Source organism: Tursiops truncatus, chromosome 5 (genome assembly GCF_011762595.2).
Source record: "Tursiops truncatus isolate mTurTru1 chromosome 5, mTurTru1.mat.Y, whole genome shotgun sequence".
Lineage (NCBI taxonomy): Eukaryota > Metazoa > Chordata > Mammalia > Artiodactyla > Delphinidae > Tursiops > Tursiops truncatus.
Window position 1 is genome coordinate 24,172,652 of NC_047038.1, and position 19,890 is coordinate 24,192,541.

At 37.8% G+C, this 19,890-nt stretch overlaps 1 long non-coding RNA gene across 1 annotated transcript in view; it reads right to left on the reverse strand.

Moving 5' to 3' along the window:
* Window positions 1-19,890, reverse strand: part of LOC141278753 (uncharacterized) — a 605,630-nt gene that overhangs the window by 24,133 nt on the left and 561,607 nt on the right. Inside the window, exon 9 of the long non-coding RNA XR_012331899.1 lies at window positions 15,240-15,892. This is a non-coding gene — a long non-coding RNA (uncharacterized lncRNA). The remainder of the gene's footprint in view (window positions 1-15,239; window positions 15,893-19,890) is intronic.

Genomic DNA, 19,890 nt, shown 5'->3' on the forward strand with positions numbered 1-19,890 from the left:
CCAGATGGTTTATACACGTTTTTAGTTTTCTTTTGAGGCTATAAATATTAAGCCAAGGGTCATTGCCTGATAAATGCCAGGATTTGCATTCCAAATGTGACTCTCTGGTATTAATTTTTATAACATTGGCACAAGTTAATGTGTATTAAAGAAACTAAAACCATTTATTAAAAGTGAAGCTGATGGCATGTTCTTTTACTGAGTAGCTAATGCAACCTATTGTCTAGGAGAGAGAAAGAATTTGTAAAGAATCCTTCTTAAATACTTAAATGCACTGATAAGCCAGCAGCAAATACTGTATTATAATAATATAACTAATATAATTTGTATTTGCAATTAAAGAAAACTTAATTTACTTCACAAAATAATTTTGGCCTTGACAGCTTTATTTTTTGCAGCCAAGTAGTTATGATTTAGCCTGTGTTTTCCACTGTAGCTCTGAAAAGCTGTTGATTCATCAGTAGAAGTGGATGCAATTTACATAACAAATGAATTGGAGACAAAGCAGGCGCTGTCGGTACACATCATGTAACTTATTAGTAATGTACTAATGTTTTACATAGCTTTATTGTTTGGGATATTGTGTAGGCTCATTCTTTATGACATTGACACATAAGTAAGAATTTAAGAAGTGAAGGGAGGTTAAACACATATGATGGAATTAGAAAGAGGAGCCATGATATGATTTCAGAGGTACTGAGGTACTGAGGCCACTCACAGGCCAATGAGCATATGACAGTAATACTGGTATGCTAACTTACTGCATCGTTTTCTGTATGTTATATACCCAACTGCAACATGTATACCCACATCATTTTAAGTATTCATGCTAAATGCATATATTAATTTTCAATTGTAACTGGCCAATATTTTGGAAATCCATCTTTTCTCACTTATTCATGGGTTTTATATAAAATTTTTTGTGTTTTTTGGCAAAGGTATCAGATTAGTTGTGATTGCTTAAATGTCTTAAAATGTCTGACTTGAAAACGTTTGCATGTACTTGTTTCCTTTTTGTGTCTTTACTGAACAGGAGCTTACTTGAAATTTATCTCTGGCATGATCCTGAAAATGTTACTTTAGCCATGTAATATAATGTGAATGTAGCTACAAGTTCACTTCTAATTCACCAGACTAAGGTTCTTTGTAATTGTCAATTTGCAAATACGTTGGGATATTGATGGCAATAATAAAAATGATGAGGAGAGCTAATACTGAACGTTCACTGTCACTCAGCTGTGGCACTAGGCACTTTACATATTTTAATCATCTTTAAAATAATCCAGTAAAGGAGGTACTACTATTCCCCACATTTTACAGATGAAATTGAGGCTTAAAAAGCTTAGCTTCCCAGACTTGGGATTGAGACTGTTCAAGTCCTTGTTCTACCTTGTTCTTAACCTCTGAGACTCAGGTTTCATGTTGTAAAATGGGATTCATAATGACTAGATCGTAAAGTTATTGTGATGATAAAATGAAATATTTTATGACTAGCACAAAATAAACATTAATGAAGGCTGTTACTATTATAGGGTGTAACTCCTGTACCCATGACTTTTGAGCCCATTTTCTTCCCTCTTCTCCAGAAACTAGCTCCATTATTTATGTCTTCTTTTATTCAAATCATCGATTGAAATTCAAATTCTAATCCACTGAAATTTTTACTTTAAAGACACAAATGCATTTTCATCTACTCCATCCTGAAACCAAAATATCAACTCTTAACATTGCTCCATATTTCCAGTTACTCTGTCCTTCCTTAACTACTAAGTTATTAAGGTATCTTATCAAAGCGATTTATGATAATAGATATTACTTTCTTATAACTTTTAAAATAATGAATTATGATTTTATCAATGTAATACATGCTCTAAAATCAAATGACACTAACAGCCTAATAATACTAATAATTAAAACCCAAACCGCTAGCTAGCCTGCTCCAAGCTCCAGCCTAGTGGGGCAAATTGTGCACAGAGGCAAACTCATTTCAATTATTTATTGGTTTCTTCTGATAGTCTCCTCTATGTTGCTAAATAATATGCTTATACTGCTATTATTATGTCTCTCATGAATTATCTATGTATTTCCTACCATCTTATGAAAATATAGCTGTGTAATTCTGCCCCTACCTTCATTCATTCTCCCAATATATTGAAAGAAACTGCAAAAGTCCTTCTCATCACAGTTGAAGTAATCAAATAATCTGTTTCCTATCCTTCGTTTGAAGCTACTCCAGTCCACCCTGGGTGACCTCTAGCCAACTGCACAGCCATGAAAACAACCTCCCTTCACCGCCTCTGCCTGTTGTCCTGTACCTCTCTCCAGGGCTCAGTTCCCAGTTGTCTGAGTCTTACGTTTTCATCATCTATGACTTATTCTTCCTTTAGTAGGCTGCTTACCCCATAGTAGTTTGAGGAAGTTTACGTGGGAAGTAAGATTTTGTAAATCTTCATGTGAGAAAAATATGTTGTCTTCCTCACCTTTGCGGACATTTGGATATAGAGTTATAGATTGGTAATCAATTCTTCTCAGCCTCTGAAGGCATGAACTATTGTATTCTGTCTCAGTAATACTCTTGAGTAGGCTAATAACAACCTTATTTCTATTCCATTATATGAAATCTACTTTTTTGGGATTTTTTTCCTTTTGCTACTTTTAGGATTTAAAAAAAAATCCCTCTGTTCTGAAATTTTAGAATAATAGTTACTAATACAAGGCTTTTCTTTTCACTTGTGATGACGGACAGTTGGTGGGATCTTTTAATCTGGACACATATATTCATTATTTTGGAAATTTTCAAAATACTCTTCCATTTTTCTGTTCACTCTTCCTAAAACACACATTAGTTGAACTTGCAACCCCTACCGTAATATTTCATTTTGCTTTTCTATTTTCTAATCTCTGCCTTTTTTCCTACTTTCTGGGAGATTGTCTCAACTTTATTATGTTATAGGTTTTCATGAAATGTCTATTGATATTTGGCTTTTGATTCATAATTTAGAGTGAGACATTAAAAAGCTTTTTGAGGCTCTGTGTGTGTTCCTGTGTATGCGTGGAGAAGTGGGCTTGTTGGATGATGGATTTCTCTCATAATAAAGTTTTATTGTGGAATCTCAAGTTGCTATGTCTATAGTTTTTTTTTTTTTTTGCTGTGGTTACTGTCTGCTGTTTTTGCTTTTTTGCTGAGTCTTTTTAAGGCAGTTCATTTATACAAAGATGAACTTCCAAATCTCTTGCTTGGTGCTACACATCTGTCTGCTTTCATAGAGGTAACTGATAAGAGAAACAGGATGGGAACAACTATACAGTTTAATTTGAAGTTTCATCTACTTCCTTGATAGTCAGGAAACTGTTTCACCCTCACCCTCAGCTATCCCTCATTTTCCTGAGACTGGGATCACTTTGACTCATTTTTTTTTCTGAGAATGAACATTCATCCATTGCCTTGTCAAGAAGGGCTATTCAGATGTCTGTTGGTTTGGGGAGGATCTTGAACAATCCAACTCCTCCTTCAACAGACTATTAGAAACTGTTACACCTACTTCACTGAGGTTCTTTATGTCTCCAGGATAGGAAATGTTCAGTGATGGTTCCTGTAATACAGCTTGCTTCTTCTTGAAACCCTCCCCTGCAGGCACTTAACTCTTAGCTTTATCTGTTCAATAAATCATTTACCCCTTATTGTTCTGCTTTCCATCTCCAGAACACATGTGATACTTCTCACCTGCTGTCATTTTTACTATTCTATATACTTATGGGTTCATACATTTAAAAATTTCATTACAGGCATTTCAAGTTTTAGGAGAAATCAGAGAAGAGCACATGTGTTCAAAATCCATGCTAAATGATACTCTTCAATTCTTGACCTTTACCTTGGTGAAATCCCCCTTCATTCTGTCACATAAGCCTTATCAACGACCAAGTCTACAATCTCCTTTAAGCATATTTCTCCTTGATTTAAGTTTACTTACAAAACTTTCATTCTTTGCAGAAATTAGTTTTTCCTTTGGTTTCCATGACCTTATTCTCTAAATTTCCCTCAAACCTCTGTATAATATTTTAGACTCATTCATGCCTTTCTTTCTCATTACATCTTAAATTTGTTGACAGAGCAGGAATGGGAGACGTCAGCATATTTTTAATCCTCATGTTCCTATGCTATATTATTTCTGTAAAACTCCATGAGGATTTGGCACTGCTGTCCTTCAATAGTAGCCCTATTCTTCAAGGGAAGATAATTATTGTTCTACATGCGCTGTGGCCTGGGCTCTGCCAGATAAAACTTAAAGGGAACCTTTATGATAATTCTTTCAATAGTTCTCTCGTTTCTTTGATTCCAAAGTACCTATATCTCTCTTGTAAAGTTGCAGAGAGTGAGAAAATTTTCCATTTTAGTATGATTCAACCTTGGGAATAAAAAAAGATAGAATACATCTTCCATTTTCTTTCATGAGAGCAAAATTTTAAAACTGTCCTGACCTAGAAAGAGAAAATCAAAGCCATTTCAATGTAACTAGAATAGTACAAAACTGGAAAATGTGCATTGAGAAATAATGAAGAAACTGGATTCCTGGACAACTCTGCCTAGTGCTCCATAGAAAAATGTCTGGTGGCATTTGCCTTAAAAATTCATGTTCTCAATACTTACATTGTCAGCAAATTGAGAAATCTGTGTGGAGTGGGCATAAAATGAGGTAAAAATAACCAACTTTTGAATCAGGGTTACCCTGCTTTGCGGTGTGCACTTGAGATTTCCTACACAGACAGTTATGTCATCTGCAAACAAAGACAGTTTCATTTCTTCCATCCTAATCTGCACACATTTTATTTCCTTTTCCTGTCTCATAGCATCAGCAGGGACTTACAGTACCATATTGAATAGGAGCAGTGAGAGGAGCCTTCCTTGTCTTATTCCTGATCTTAGAGAGGGAAGTTTTGAGTTTCTTGACATTACATAGGATGTTAACTTTTTTGAAGACATTCTTTATCAAGTTGAGGACGTTCCCCTCTATTAAAAATGATATTTAAATGTCATTTCCCTCATGTAGCTTTTGATAATGAGATTTTAACTATTTTATGAGAATAAAAATCTTTGGAAAACACTGTCACCTTTTGATTCTAATAAATGATATTGTCATTGTTAATGCACAACGCTTTTTGGTTTAAATGAAAATCTAAATAAATCTATGCTCTGCTTCTCCTAAGCAATTGTACTTCTGATATGAAGCATAATAAGCAGTTGAAAATGGATTAATTATATAAAAACTGTATCTCATTTTTGACATTGTTTTCATTCTTACCAACTTCAAAGAGCCAGTGAAAGCTGAGTGCAGTTAAGCTCTTAAGAAACTGACAGAGAAATGTGCTTACAGAATAAATTCTAAAATGGTAATGAGGCTCTATTGTCTCCTGTATGAAAAGGCAGAAATGGAAGTCACTTTGAGAAGTCAATTTGCCTCAGTAAGAGAAGGTTTTCTCTTCTGTGAGTACATGTATGGAACAAGAATATTCATGACATACACAATCGTAAGAACTGGGAAATTTTGCTCTTATGACTGATTACCTATACTAAGCACTATTCAAATACTAACTGTCAATTTGGTCCTATATTAAAATCCTCCTACAATAAACATTCCTATTCATTTACAGTTTATAAAATTACATTAAAAGCATAATGTATAAAATTACATTAAAAACTTTGTTCCTTTGCACGTAGATATCCAGTTGTCCTAATGCCTTTTGTTGAAGAGACTATTCTTTTTCTCATTGGATGGTGTTATGTGTTGAATTGAGTTCCCCCCAAAAAGATATGTTGAAGTCCTAACCCCCAGTACCTGAAAAAGAGACCTTATTTGGAAACATGGTCATTGCAGATGTAACTAGTTAAGATGAGGTCATACTGGAGTAAGGTGGACCCTTAATCCAATATAACTGGTGTCCCTATAAGAGACACACCTAAGAGGGATGATGGCCATGTGACAACAGAAGCACAGACTGGAGTAATGCAGCTGCAAGCCAAAGAATGCCAAGGATTGATGGCTACCACCAAAAACTAGGAAAAGGCAAGAAATTCTCCCCTTCAGGTTTCAGGGAGAGCATGGCCCTGCTGACAATTTATAGCCCCCCAAACTATGAGACAATAAAGTTCTGTGGTTTTAAAAAAAAAAAGGGGGGGGAATTTTTTTTTCAGTCCAGAAAACAAATCAAGAGGCTTAACTGTCATTTTTCACTGATTCTAATTATACAGTGATATATTTAACAATGGTTCTTGATTTTCATAATTCTAAACTGAATTTCCCTGAATTTATCATTTTCCTTATTTTTCATGTGAAATTGTGATTCTCCAGTGATTCTGCATTAAATTAGACTTAACTCTATGCACTTGAGTTTTTAATTTCAAACTTTCTCATATTTCCTCCAAATGATCATCACTGAATTCTATCAATGATTTCATTTTATCACAGAAGAACTACATTACCCCCTATTCTATAATCTTTAAAACTGATGTGTCACAGCATAGAATAAACTATCTCTGCCTCTGCCTTGATCAGGGTTACTATCACTGCAAACAGTAATGATAAACACACTTTATTTCTTGGTTTGTAGCCACATCACTCCTACCTCTGCTGTGTCATCACATGTCCTCTGACCGTGACCCTCCTAGCTCTCTCAATGTGATTACATCAGACCCACATGAATAATTATGAACCTTTTCTTATAATCCTTAATCATAATCATACTTGCAAAGTCTCTTCCACCATATACAACAAGATATTCACAGGTTCTGGGATTAGAAATTGGACACCTATAGGGTAATTATTATGCTTACTATAAAAGCTAATGCACATTAGGTGGTATTTGGCTGCGTTAGAGTTGCAGTTATAAATCTCGTCAGCAAAATGAAGTATTCAGTTTTACATTTGCTGACATTATGAACCTGACACCAGAGCCTGGAACGTCAAAGCAGAACCCCCAAATAGAATCCTGTTTGACAAATATTTATTGAGTGCCCACTGTTTGCTATCCAACATGCTCTGGCTTCTATACTTGCTCTTGGAGCTACTCATTTTGTTTCCTGAGTGTTTTCTAAAAACTTGTCAGAACCCTTTGACTTGAAGTATATGAAAGTACAGGACCCCATGGATAAATCTCATAATGGCTTAGAGAACTGTGGTAGACGTAACTCTGAATACATTTATAAGTGAGTTATATGTTCAGGTTTCCATATATTCAGTTTCACTTTGTGAGAATAATCTGCTAACTCAGTATGATGCCCATTCCTGTATTTGGAGATTCAATTATATACTGATTCTGGTATTTAAGGAGCCTAGAATACTTAATGAAAAGCTGGCAGCAAAATAGGTGAATCAATCAGAACAGATATTTGGAAAACTTGTTCCCTGATATGTACCCATATGCTTATATGTAAATTATCAATGCTTATACCTAAGGTCAGTCCTTTCCTTTGAGCATTAGTTTCCATGCTCTCCTCTGGTCTGTCGGCCCAGTCATTTTCCATAATATCACTTTTCTCTCTACTGAATTAATTTCATCAACATGCATATAAGTTGCTGTTTTTCCTACCTAAAAACATTTTTAAAATAAGAGATAAAAAGAAAAATAAGGGCTTCCCTGGTGGCGCAGTGGTTGGGAGTCCGCCTGCCGATGCAGGGGACACGGGTTCGTGCCCCGGTCCGTGGGGATCCCGCATGCCGCAGAGCGGCTGGGCCCGTTAGCCATGGCCGCTAAGCCTGTGCATCTGGAGCCTGCGCGTCCGGAGCCCGTGCTCCGCAATCGGAGAGGCCACAATAGTGAGAGGCCCGTGTAACGCAAAAAAAAAAAAAGAAAAAGAAAAAGAAAACACTCTTGGTCCTCTTTCTCTTGCCAATTATTAACCCATTTTTTTGTTCTTCCTTCCAGCAAAACTCAAAAGATTTATAATAACTCTGTTTTTCTTTTAAAATTACTCCAACTAGGCTTTCACTCACACCACTACAATAAAACTGCTCATGTCAAGGTTAAAGATAATATTGCAGAAATCTGTTGTCAATTCTAAGAACTCTTTAACATTAATATCCTCCTAGGTATTTTTTTTCACTTTCTAAAATCAATTTTTTGTTACTTCTCCCTACCTTATTGAATATTACTTTTCAGCTTCTTTTACTAATTATTCTTTTCCCTGATCTCTTAATATTGGAATGCCCCAGGACTCTTCTTTTCATCCCACTTTTTCTGGACTCATTCATATATATCTCACTCTGTACTTATGAACTTGAGTATATAATAGACAACTTATACTCTGTATGTGTAAAGTTAGACCCTTGTTTTTCACCCCCTAAACCTGCTCTATCTGCAGTCTTCCGCATCTTAGTGGCTGGTAACTCTAACACGTACATTGTGCTTAATGTGAGCTGAAACCTGAAACGCAAGTTCTATTGCTGTACCCATAAATAAAGAGGAAGCTGATAAAATCCTTAACCAAGCTGCCCAAAGTCACCCAGCCAGTTATGACAGAGCCAACATCCTAGTAAGTGTACTTCAGACTGATCCCCCAATCGCTGCACTTCATGATTAAAACTCTTCCCATCTTTCAAAAGTTATAAAACTGGGAACCTTGTTTATGCCTGGGACAGGTAAAATAGATTACTCCCTTCTCTATGCCTCCATTTCACCCATTAGCACTTCGAAGTACTTGTAATATTTTTGTTATGAGCAAGGGCTCGCTGCCCTATGCTCACAAAAGCCAATACTATGGTACTGGCTCTTGAAAATAAATAGCTTTATTGCAAGGTCGACAAGCAAGGAGACAGGAAGCAAGGCTCTCAAATCTGTCTCCTTGATCCAGGGTTTGGGGTGAAATTTAAGGGGTTAGAGAATTGCAAACTTGGGAGCTGACTGGCTAGTCTTGAAACAGTACTTATAAGATACTTATGTTGCTGGAAGCCTGATTTTCATTATTGAAGGTAGTCTCCATTTGTAGGTAAAGGGCTCTGGGGGTGACCTTTCTACTAAGTTCTGTGGACTGAAGATTCTCAGTCCTGGGATAATCCTGGAGACAAGGATTCCTGTCTTGCACATGTTCAGTGCTGTGTCTGTAAAATAAGTCCAGGTTTGAGCAATCAAGAATGTGTTTTAAGGAAGCAAAACCACTTTAAGTTGACCCATATGTTATGTGTTGTTTCAATTCCCTCCTTACTTTGTACATTTCCTCAACGCTGAACGAAATAAGGCACTGACAACTCTAGCTACTTCCTGCTGATTAGGAGGTGTGGATTTTTATGAGTAATGAAATTGTTTGGCACTTACTTGTAAATATATGAGTCCCATCTTGAACTCTTAAGTCTTGGGCAATCATGCAAGTGGGGGAAGCCCTTTTAAAGGTACAGGATAATAAGTACAAAATGTTATGAATAAGATTAATCCTAAAATACACAGAACTAGGAGTCCAAATTCCAATATTTCTTCAAAAAACAGACCTCATTCCTTTCAGAATACATGAAAACATGTAGTCATTGAATTTGGGTTTATATTGGCCTGGTCTGGACTCTTCGGCAGAAGCAGTCTACTTTTGAGATTTCTACATCTTATCTTTCCAGCTGGGGAGAGTCTTAGCTGTTATGTTTCTTTTTGAAAAGTAATGTAAGGTCAGTTAAGGATTCACAAGTATAATTAGGGGCCAAGAAGTCGGTAGTGGTTTCCCTCAGGTGTTAGGATGTTGGGTTCTCCTATTTCCTCCTGTCTATGGAGAGTGCACCCTGTTTGGGAAGTGTCCATTCCACTTAGCTTGCCGTTGATCTTTAGGGTGTTGATTTTTCCAAGTTTTGAGGAGGACCCAATCCCCTGAGCTTATGTAGCTCAGGGGAATGTCTGAGGGAAACATCAACCAACTAGAAGCCTATTTATATATAGCAGATAAACTCCTAGACACAGTACACATTTTATAGTATCTAATTCCTTTGGCATATGATCATTTAAGACTGCAATGGTAGATTTAAGGTAGGGTCTCCCATATAACATTTCATAAGAGCTCAATTGGAGCTTGGTTTAGGGGCTACTCTTAACCTAAACAGGCCAGCTGGTAAGACCTTATTCCCAGTTAAGTTGGTTTCTTGACATAGTTTAACTATTGTCCTTATTGTGTGATTCATCTTTTCAGTCTTCTCCATAGACTGAGGTCCCCATGAAGCATGTAACTTCCATTGTATTCTAGGGGCCCCAGACACCACTTGAGTTACCTTGGCATCTCCATTTTTCCTTTTAATTGAAAGAGGCAAACCAAAAGGAGGGATAATTTTTAAATTAAGGCTTTTGGTACCTCAGACATCTTCTCTGTCTGGCATGGAAAACTTTTTACCCATCCTGTGAAGGTGTCTACAGATATCAAATACCTAATTTCCTAAGGCTCTTGGCATAACAGTAAAGTTTATTTAGTAATCATCTCCTGATTTTGTCCCTCAGGCTTGCACTCCTTTTGTTATTGGGGTTGGCCCAGTTTTATGATTGTTTCTGGTGATTAAGCAACTTGGTATTAACTTTTGCATGGTTCTTTGCCTTTGTGAGCCAACCATAAACTTTTGTAGCCAGCAATAGGTTGCATGCCTCCCATAATGGGTTCCTTGATGTAGGTGAGTAATATTGATAATTCTTTCCATTAAATGCTTGGGTATAAGCACTAGTCCTTGTTCATTATAAGCTGGTTGTTTGGTACTGATCACCATCTAAGTCTCAAGAGTCAGCATGAAATCCCTATTTGTTTGCTCTCTCTAGATCCATCTCTAAATCCCGAGGCTTAAACACAGATAGATTCACACTCAGAATGAGTGCTAGGGCCTTAGGATCTGGGTTTTTGGTTCTGAGTGCCTGTTTTGTGACCTGATCAACCAAATTATTTCCTTTAGCTATATATAGCTATCAGTCTTTTGGTAGCCTGGGCAATGTACTATGGCTACTTCTGGCACTGTTAATAGTCTAGTAAGGCCAATACCACCTCTTGAATGTTTAATCTTTTATTCTTAATGTTAGCAGACCTCTTCCCACAATGGCCCCATGTAAATGCTCGACGGAGAAGACATACTTACAATCTATATAGATGTTTACCTTTTCTTAGCTCCAAGGTACAGGGCCCTCAGGAGGACTATGAGCTCTGCCTTCTGGGCAGATATACCTGGAGGAGGGTTTCTGCTTCTAGGACTTCCTAATGGGTTACTATTGCATACTCAGCCTTTCAGAGACCGTGGTCCATTGAAGCTGTCCCCATCCATAATCATTTCCACATATGGATTTCTAAAGGCTGATCAGTAGGTCAGGTCTGCTAGAATAGACTTCAATTATCTGTATGGTATGGAATACCTTATAGCATCCCACAGTTCAGCTTAATGGCTCATTGTCATTTCTTTAAGAGCCTCATACAGGCATTTGGCCATGAGTCCAAAGTTAGGGATCCAAGTATGACAAAACTCAGCCGTTCTTAAGAATCCTCATAATTGTCTCCTGGTGGTGGGTATAGTCACCCTAGCTAATGCTTCCCTTTGATCCAGCAATAAGTTTCTTTGTCCTTTTGATAACTCAAATCCTAAATATTTTACAGTTGGTTGAAAAAATTGTGCTTTTTCCCTTGGAGACTTTATATCCCTGATGTGCCAGAAAGTTTAAAGTGTGGATTGCATTTTGGTCTGAGGCTTCCTTAGTTTCACTAGCAATTAGTATCATCTACATTAGATTAAGACTTCCTCATTTAATTGGTGATCCCTTATGTCCTTGGCCAAGGCTTCCCCAAAGATAGTGGGGGCATTCTTAAATCCTTGAGGTAGTACCATTCTACAATATTGTTATTTTATATTAGCTTCTGGATCATGCAACTCAAAAGCAAACAGTTCCTGGGACTCAGGACTTAGAGACATGCAGTAAAGGGGATCTTTTAAGTCCTGAACTGTAAACCAGCAAATATCTCCAGATAAAGTTGTAAGCAAAGTATAAGAATTCGGCACCACTGGATGTATGTCCTCTACTATTTGGTTAATGTCTCTCAAATCCTGTACAAAATGATGATCTCAAGTCCCAGATGTTTGTATTGGTGGGATTGGAGTGTTACAGGGATTGACAAGGTCAGATAAATTGACATTTAAAAAAGGTGGTTGGGCTTCCCTGGTGGCGCAGTGGTTGAGAGTCTGCCTGCCGTTGCAGGGGGCATGGGAAGGTCCCGTGTGCCGTGGAGCGGCTGGGCCCGTGAGCCGTGGCTGCTGGGCCTGCGCGTCCGGAGCCTGTGCTCCGCAACAGGAGAGGCCACAGCTGTGAAAGGCCCGCGTACCGAAAAAAAAAAAAAAAAAAGGTGGTTATCAGAGGCTTTACCCATTCCTTCAAATGCCTCTTTAAAAGGTATTGCTTTAAATTTGAAGCCCTGGTGCTTGAATGGAGTTTTACTACTACTGGGTTAGCTGTCTTGACTCTTACCAAACATCTGCTCTTACCTTGTGTAAAATTTCATCAGGGACTTCTGGCTGAGGCTTGTCTCCCAATTGTACTAGCCCAGCTTGGAGGGTATAGCCTTGATCTGAGAGTACTTTAATGTCTACTTTTTGTGGTGAGAAAGTCATTGAATTTTGTTAGCTCTCACCCCAACAAGGAAATTGGGCATTCAGGCACATGCAGAAAGCTTTACTTTAACTTTTTTCCCAATTATATAGATGAGAAGTAAAAAACGCAGAGTGCACATATACAAATCCCCTGTGTTGACCTTGGTCGTCTAGACCTGCGGAACTTAATTCAAGGGATGTTGCCCTTCCTGAAGCAGAGTCCCCCTTGGGCTGAATTGAGTACCCTGGGGAAGGGAGACTGCACACTTTTGACTATCTGATAAGTAAGGATACAGGACTAGGACCAGACCTGTAGCCCTAGAAGGATTGTTGGTATAAGATTTGGTACTACTTGTAGGGATTCCCCCTTCATGCAGTAGAAGAACCATGGGAGGCACTGAAGGAGAAGCCAAATGTACTAAGTTGAGATCATCATTAAGCTCTGAATCAGCCCTGACAGGCTTTTTCTGAGGGTCTTCCCTCTGAACCATAATTTTACATCTCTTCTGCAAATTCTTATTCTGCAGAGAAACTTAGGAAAACCAGTCAAGGTCAAATGTTGTGAGCCCACTACTTGTACTTGCCTACTCTCGATCCAAGGGAAGTTGATAACCACAGTGCAAGGCAGAGCTGATGGTAAGCCAGCCAAGAGTTCTCCACCTGGAACTCCATCCTCTGAAGGAAAACAAGTCAGTAGTGAAGCTGAGCTCTGCAGTTGGCTGACTGGATTTCTTCCACTGTAGTGCTCAAAATAGTTTACTCCTTGGCCAGCTAGAACACGGAAGAGACTTGAACAATTGCCTTTAGCAAATGCCTGCCACCTCTTCCCAGCCTTCATGGATTGGGCCCAACGTCAATCAGCAGTCTTATTGGAAACTCGAGGTCTGTGTGATGCTGCAATGTTGGCTGCACCTGGAAAACTTTAGCATTCGTGAAAGATGAAGGAGAGCAAACCAAGGTTTGCAAATCTGTGGCTCAGAGCACACTTTGTTCCTTTGTGGGAATCACCTGGGCACGCTAGTGGCTTGTCCCCTCAACTACTGTCCACCTCAATGCTGTTTGTGAGGGGTTTTCCGGCCTGTGTGAGAATAGGTGTTGAGAGAGAGAGAGAGGGGGAGAGAGAGCCCTAGCCATAAACCCCTAAGTCAAAGGCTTAGTCAATATCTGAGGTTTCAAACCCAAGAGCTAAGAACAGTCTATGGATTGCAAATTTCTAGAAAATGGCCTTCCCTCACTCCCTCAAAAAAGGCAGAGGGAAACCAAACAGCCTCAATAGAAAACAAGACCCTTAATCCCATCTCCTAGTTTGGTTTCTGGGAAGAAGCAAAGGCAGTAGTGTAAACACGTCTTACAACTTGGCTGTAAGAATTCCCTGGAGGAGCCACAGTGGAGAATGGACAGTCTCAAAGATGACTAGCCCAGCTTGGATTTGAGGGTTCACAAAGGGACCACTGAAATACTATCCATTAGAGATGGTTGTCAAGAACTGTAGCCTGAAAGTCACACATGCTACTCAGTTTCCAAGGAATCTGTCCAAGCAGTTCCAAGATTGTAGCCAATTTGGTCACAGGCTTTTAATAGTTTCCCTGTCATGGGCTGAAGGCAGGCTTGCCTACTGCAGAGGGGCCTATGAATGTCCAGGCTCTGCCTCAGTGACCACCTTGAAAAACTTACTTGATGAAGAGGAGGGTAGAAGAGGGGACAAAAGCAAAGTGAGGAAGCTGTCTTAGAACTGGATTTGAGAAAGGAATTCAGGAGTCTACAGGTTGAAATACTGAAGTCCTCACTTCCTTTCTGAGCATGTTGGGATTTAATATTTCTGATAGATGACCAAAACATTTTACCTCCACAGCAGAGATCACAGACAAACTCATCTAGATGTCTGGGCAACTTCCAGGTAGAATACATCCAGGCTAAGGCCCCCATACAGCCCATGACCTTTAGCACCACCAATGTTCCAGGGTTTGTTCCTCCTGGCAAACTTTCCTTTTAAACATCACACACACACACACACACACACACACACACACACACACACACACACACACACACCCCCAGAGAACAGTTCAATGCTAACTTCCTGCTAGTTTGGCTCATATAAAAAGAATAGTTAAAATGATCCATGAGGAAAAATCCAAAATGTGTCCAATTGTACAAAATTCATTTAACCCAGGCACAGCCTATGTTCTTTTGGGGTAGAGAATGTTCCTGCTTGACATTCCCTCTTTTCTCCTTTACCCTCTCACCCAGCAAGGTAATCAGGGCTGGTTTTATTAAGGATACACACCTGCATCAATACTGCCAGGCAATTATATTAGGCATGGATAACCTCTCCCCCACAACAGCTCCATCAGGCAAGGTTTCCAGCAAAGCCTTTTATCTCCTCAGTCAGAGAGCCCTCAAGAATATCAGGCCCAATAATATTTCGCTACAGTCATCCAAGAGCCAACCCTATTATCCAATCCTAACAAATAAAAGAGACACAGACAAAGAGACCCAAAGGCCTGAGACTCTAATCCAGGGTTTGGGACAGTAACCTGATCATCTGAGTACCTCAGCGGCCGCAACATTTTACATTGTCTCCCTTAGGGTGGGACTCTAACCCACAATCCTGAGGAGGTTATTAGACAATTTAGGCACAGGCGCGTTTTGACAACGTTAACTCACCAAAAGACGTCTGATCCAGGAGCTGTTTCTTCTCTAAAAAGTGAAAGTAGCACAAAGAGCCTGGAGCACAGCAGCAGGGAAGCAGGAACCTCACAGCCGACTCCCTGGACAAAGTTGGTCTAGGTGGCCATTCAGGGTTGGTGGTGACGGCCCATACTTTGCCGGGAGCTACAGTGCCTGGGGCAGGCGGTCGCAAGACCTAAGTCCCTTTATGATCACCAAAGTTGTCACCAAGCAAGGTCTCACTGTCCGAGGTGCATAGAAGCCAACACTAAGGCGCATTGGCTTTTGAGCTAAGAGAGAACTTCATTGTGAGGTCAACCAGCAAGGAGATAGAAGGCAGGACTCTCAAAACTGTCTCCCTGATCCAGGGTTCTGGGCAAAATTTAAGGAGTTCGAGGAATTTCAAACTCGGGAGTTGACTGGCTAGTCTCCAATCAGTCCATATAAGCTACTCCTGTTGGTGGAAGCCAGATTTTCCTTACTGAAGCACTTCTCCCTTCGTAAAGGGCTCCGGTGGCAACATTTCTATTCTTAGGTTCCGTAGATTGAAGATTCTTGGTTCCAGGGTCATCCTAGAGACAAGGGTTCCTGTCTTGCACATGTGCAGTGCTGTGTCTGTAAAATGACTCCAGGTTTCATTACTCAACAATCTGTTTTAAGAAAGCAAAACCAGTTTAAACGGATCAGTGTTTTAGGTGCTGTTTCAGTTTTGTTTCTTGATCTAAGTTCAGCCCCTTCATGTTACCATGTCACATTAAATGACTTTCAAAAGGCCCAAATATTTGTTCATGTTTTTATTGATTTATTGATTCCCAGTATCAGCCTACTCCAGTTGGAGCCTTTACCAGCACCAGGAGTGGCTGTTTTGACTTCACTTGTCTCAGTCCTACATTGTGGCTGAAGCAATGAGACCAAGTTTTGTAATATCTGAAGCTCCTTCCCACTGGTTAATGAAATAACCTACAGTCATCCCTTCAAATCCCGGTTCTCCAATCACAGATTCAACCAACTGTGGATCTAAAATATTTTTAAACATTCTAAACAACAAGGATTTACTGTTTAGCACAGGGAACTATATTCAATATCTTGTAATAACCTATAATGGAAAAGAATCTGAAAAAAATATATATATTTAACTGAATCACTTTGCTGTACACTTGAAAGTAACATAAATTGTAAATCAACTATACTTCTTTAAAAAAAAAATCCAGAAAGTTCCAAAAAGCAAAGCTTGAATTAGCTTTGCTTTTTTGGCAACTATTTACAAATTATTTACATTTAGGTTCTGCAGCCTCTACAGAACCAGAAATTTCCTTAGGTCTTTACACTTCTGGTCCTTCCCTGGTTAGCTTTGATACCTCTGTGACAATTAACTGCTTAGAAAGGAGGATTTTCAGAGAATTAAGAGACAATGTCCATACAGGATCAAAGCAAGAGACCTGAAGTTCCTGAACCTCTGGTCTCATCAGCCTCCCAACCTTTGCGCTACCTATTGTCTTGCTCCTATACTGTCTAGATTTGTGGGGTGGGAGGGGGAGGACCAATACTTTTCAACCATGATTTGTCCCATGAAATCCTTTGACACAGATATATCTCCTTTTTTGGAACCAAGAATTAGAAATGTCATTAGTGCCACAGTCACAATAAGAGCCAGTTGGGCTTCCCTGGTGGTGCAGTGGTTGAGAGTCCGCCTGCCGATGCAGGGGACACAGGTTTGTGCCCCGGTCCGGGAAGATCCCACATGCCGCGGAGCGGCTGGGCCCGTGAGCCATGGCTGCTGAGCCTGCGCGTCCGGAGCCTGTGCTCCGCAATGGGAGAGGCCACACAGTGAGAGGCCCGCATACCGAAAAAAAAAATAATAATAATAAGAGCCAGCATTGGCTGACATATTGACCATCTTCTCTAGCTTCTTGCTGTGTAACCTATTAGAACCAAGTCAAGAATTTCTACAAGTCACATGTCCAGTCAGCCATGGAGAAAGTCCAGATACTTTAGGGAGATGGTAAGATTCTAGAATTAGTGTGCCCAAAATGCATTGCTATGTATAATATATATAGTTTATACACAGAATAAAAATGTGGCTCCTTGACTTTTGTTGTTGATGTTTTTATTATGATCACTGTAGTAGATTATTTTCTTTCTCTTTGATTTAATTGTTTTGATTCCCCTAAGAGTGAACAAAAAGTTTGTGAAATTAAATCTATCTATAGAACTGGGATGAATTTATTGTCCTGTAGCATAACTGAGAGCTCTAATTAGTGACTTTCCATGGCTATGAGAATATTTTTTCCCTTTGGTGCCCAACATGAATAAAACGATTCCCCAAAAAAATTTCGTGTTACTAAGAGACACTCTGTATATGACCAGACAGCTGCTGTTTTTCTTAATCAAATATAGCCTATGATGCCCAGAATATAATAGGGCTTGAAAAAGCCATAATTATAGAAACCTCAGTAAGTAGAAGTACATGTGCATCATATCTCAGTAACAGATTTTAACGACTTGCATACTATTAAGCCATGTTACATGCCTAATAAAATGCATGGGAAAATAAAAAAGTTCTTGATTAGTTAATAAAAATTTTTTACTATGAGTTACACTCATTTCTGAAGCAAAAACTATATTTATTATATGTAATTTCAGCTGTAAATACTTGGCATTTTGTACAGTTGTATGAATTTGATCTGTGTATAAGAATAAATAGATGTTTGTCTTAATCTAAAGTTTATTTACTTTTGGTTGTCATTCACACAGATACATTCATTATCAAGAAAAGCTTTTATGAATGAACTGAAGTGATCAATATATTCCATTAATAATCTTTAAGCATACACATACATCCAAGGTATGAAACTAACTAAATATATATATTTTTTCTTTTTTAAAAGACTTAAACAATATTTGTGTTTTTAGTTTGAAACATTTATTTTTTTAAATTTTTTGGCTGCGCTGCTTGGCATGTGGGATCTTAGTTCCCTGACCAGGAACCGAACCCTCGACCCCTCCAGTGGAAGTGCAGAGTCTTAACCTCTGGACCGCCAGAGAAGTCCCAAACCATATTTTTAATAGACTTTACATTTATTGATTTTTTTTTTTTGTTACCATGCCTTTCTACTTGGTCTCTGTTTGTAAGAAGAAAGTGGAGGTTTCCCCAAATATGCTGCTTATCACCAAATCCTTACGAATATGTAAGGGTTTTTAAAATGGTAAGCTCTCGAATGACCACTGCATTGCCCCTTAAACATCTGCAAAAACTTGAGGAATTCTTACTTTTTTTGCTTTTTATTACTAGATAATGTTCATCATATTAGGATAAGAAAGCTATTTCTTAGTAAGTTTTCTATAGTGTGCCAGATGGAACCAGAAATTAGCTGGTATGAGATGATAAATTATAACTACCTTAATCAAATATGATTCTTTTTAATTGAGCAAGTATGAGTAAAATGACATTTAACCAAACAAAATGGAATAGTATTTTCATTGTCCTTCTATTTTTTATGTTCATAAATATGTATAATGTAGGTAATTCATTTTTACAGTTTTTCTATTGGAGAGATTTAATTAAAATGTTTTATAATTCTACCATTCCTATAACCATTATTGGAAACATTTTAATTCATAGCTACTTATTGAAACTTTAAAAAATATTTAGGCCATATATAATAAGTGATTGCAGACTTTCACTCTATGAACATTATATATTTTATTGATATAGTTTTATGTTTATAGGTTACCTGTCATTTCACTATAAGCTAATAGTTTAGAAATTTAAAGTGATTATTTTTATAAATATGTTTTCTGATTATAAAAGTAATACATGCTCACTGGAGCAAAATAAACTATATCATAGAAAGAATGAAAATAAAAATTAAAATCTCTTACATATTTTGATCACTTATGGATAATCAATATTAAAATTTTGCTACATATCTTTCTAGAATATATATGTATATATATAATGTATAAACATACACATTATAAAATCATTACAAAATGTTTTATAAAGAATGTTCATAATTATATACTGATATAATAAACAATATCACTTTTAATTATAGCATACATTTCACTGAATAAATAAATCAAATTTATTTAATGCATCATCTACCATTGAATATTACTTTATTCTTGATTTTTTATTATTATAAGCAATACTGTGATGGACAGTCTTGTACATATATCTTTGTATATATGTACATTTGCAGAGGATAAATTCCTAAAAATGTAATTCTTGGATCATACATTATGTGCATTTTAAATGATTTTTGTCTCCATTATTCTTCTGAATATCTATAGAATTTGATAGAGCAATTCCCCCCTTTCACATTAAGCATTAAAATTCATTTAAATCTTCAAAATTATGAAAGGGAAAACATGGTATCATCTTTAATTTGCATTTTTTAGTTAACAGTGAGGATGATTATTTTTTCTTATGTATTGGTAAGACCAGATTCTGTAAGTTTTACTTAACTATATTTTAATATATTTTAATATCTGGTAGTACTCAATGTTAGTTTTCTTTCTCAGAAAATTTTGGGCTATTTTCTCTTGTTGATGATGTATGTCAAAGCTTTCTGAGATGGTGCACTTGTTTTTATATGGATGTTTTCAGGGGAAATGTCATTTCTGTTGCTCATGTTCTCCATGT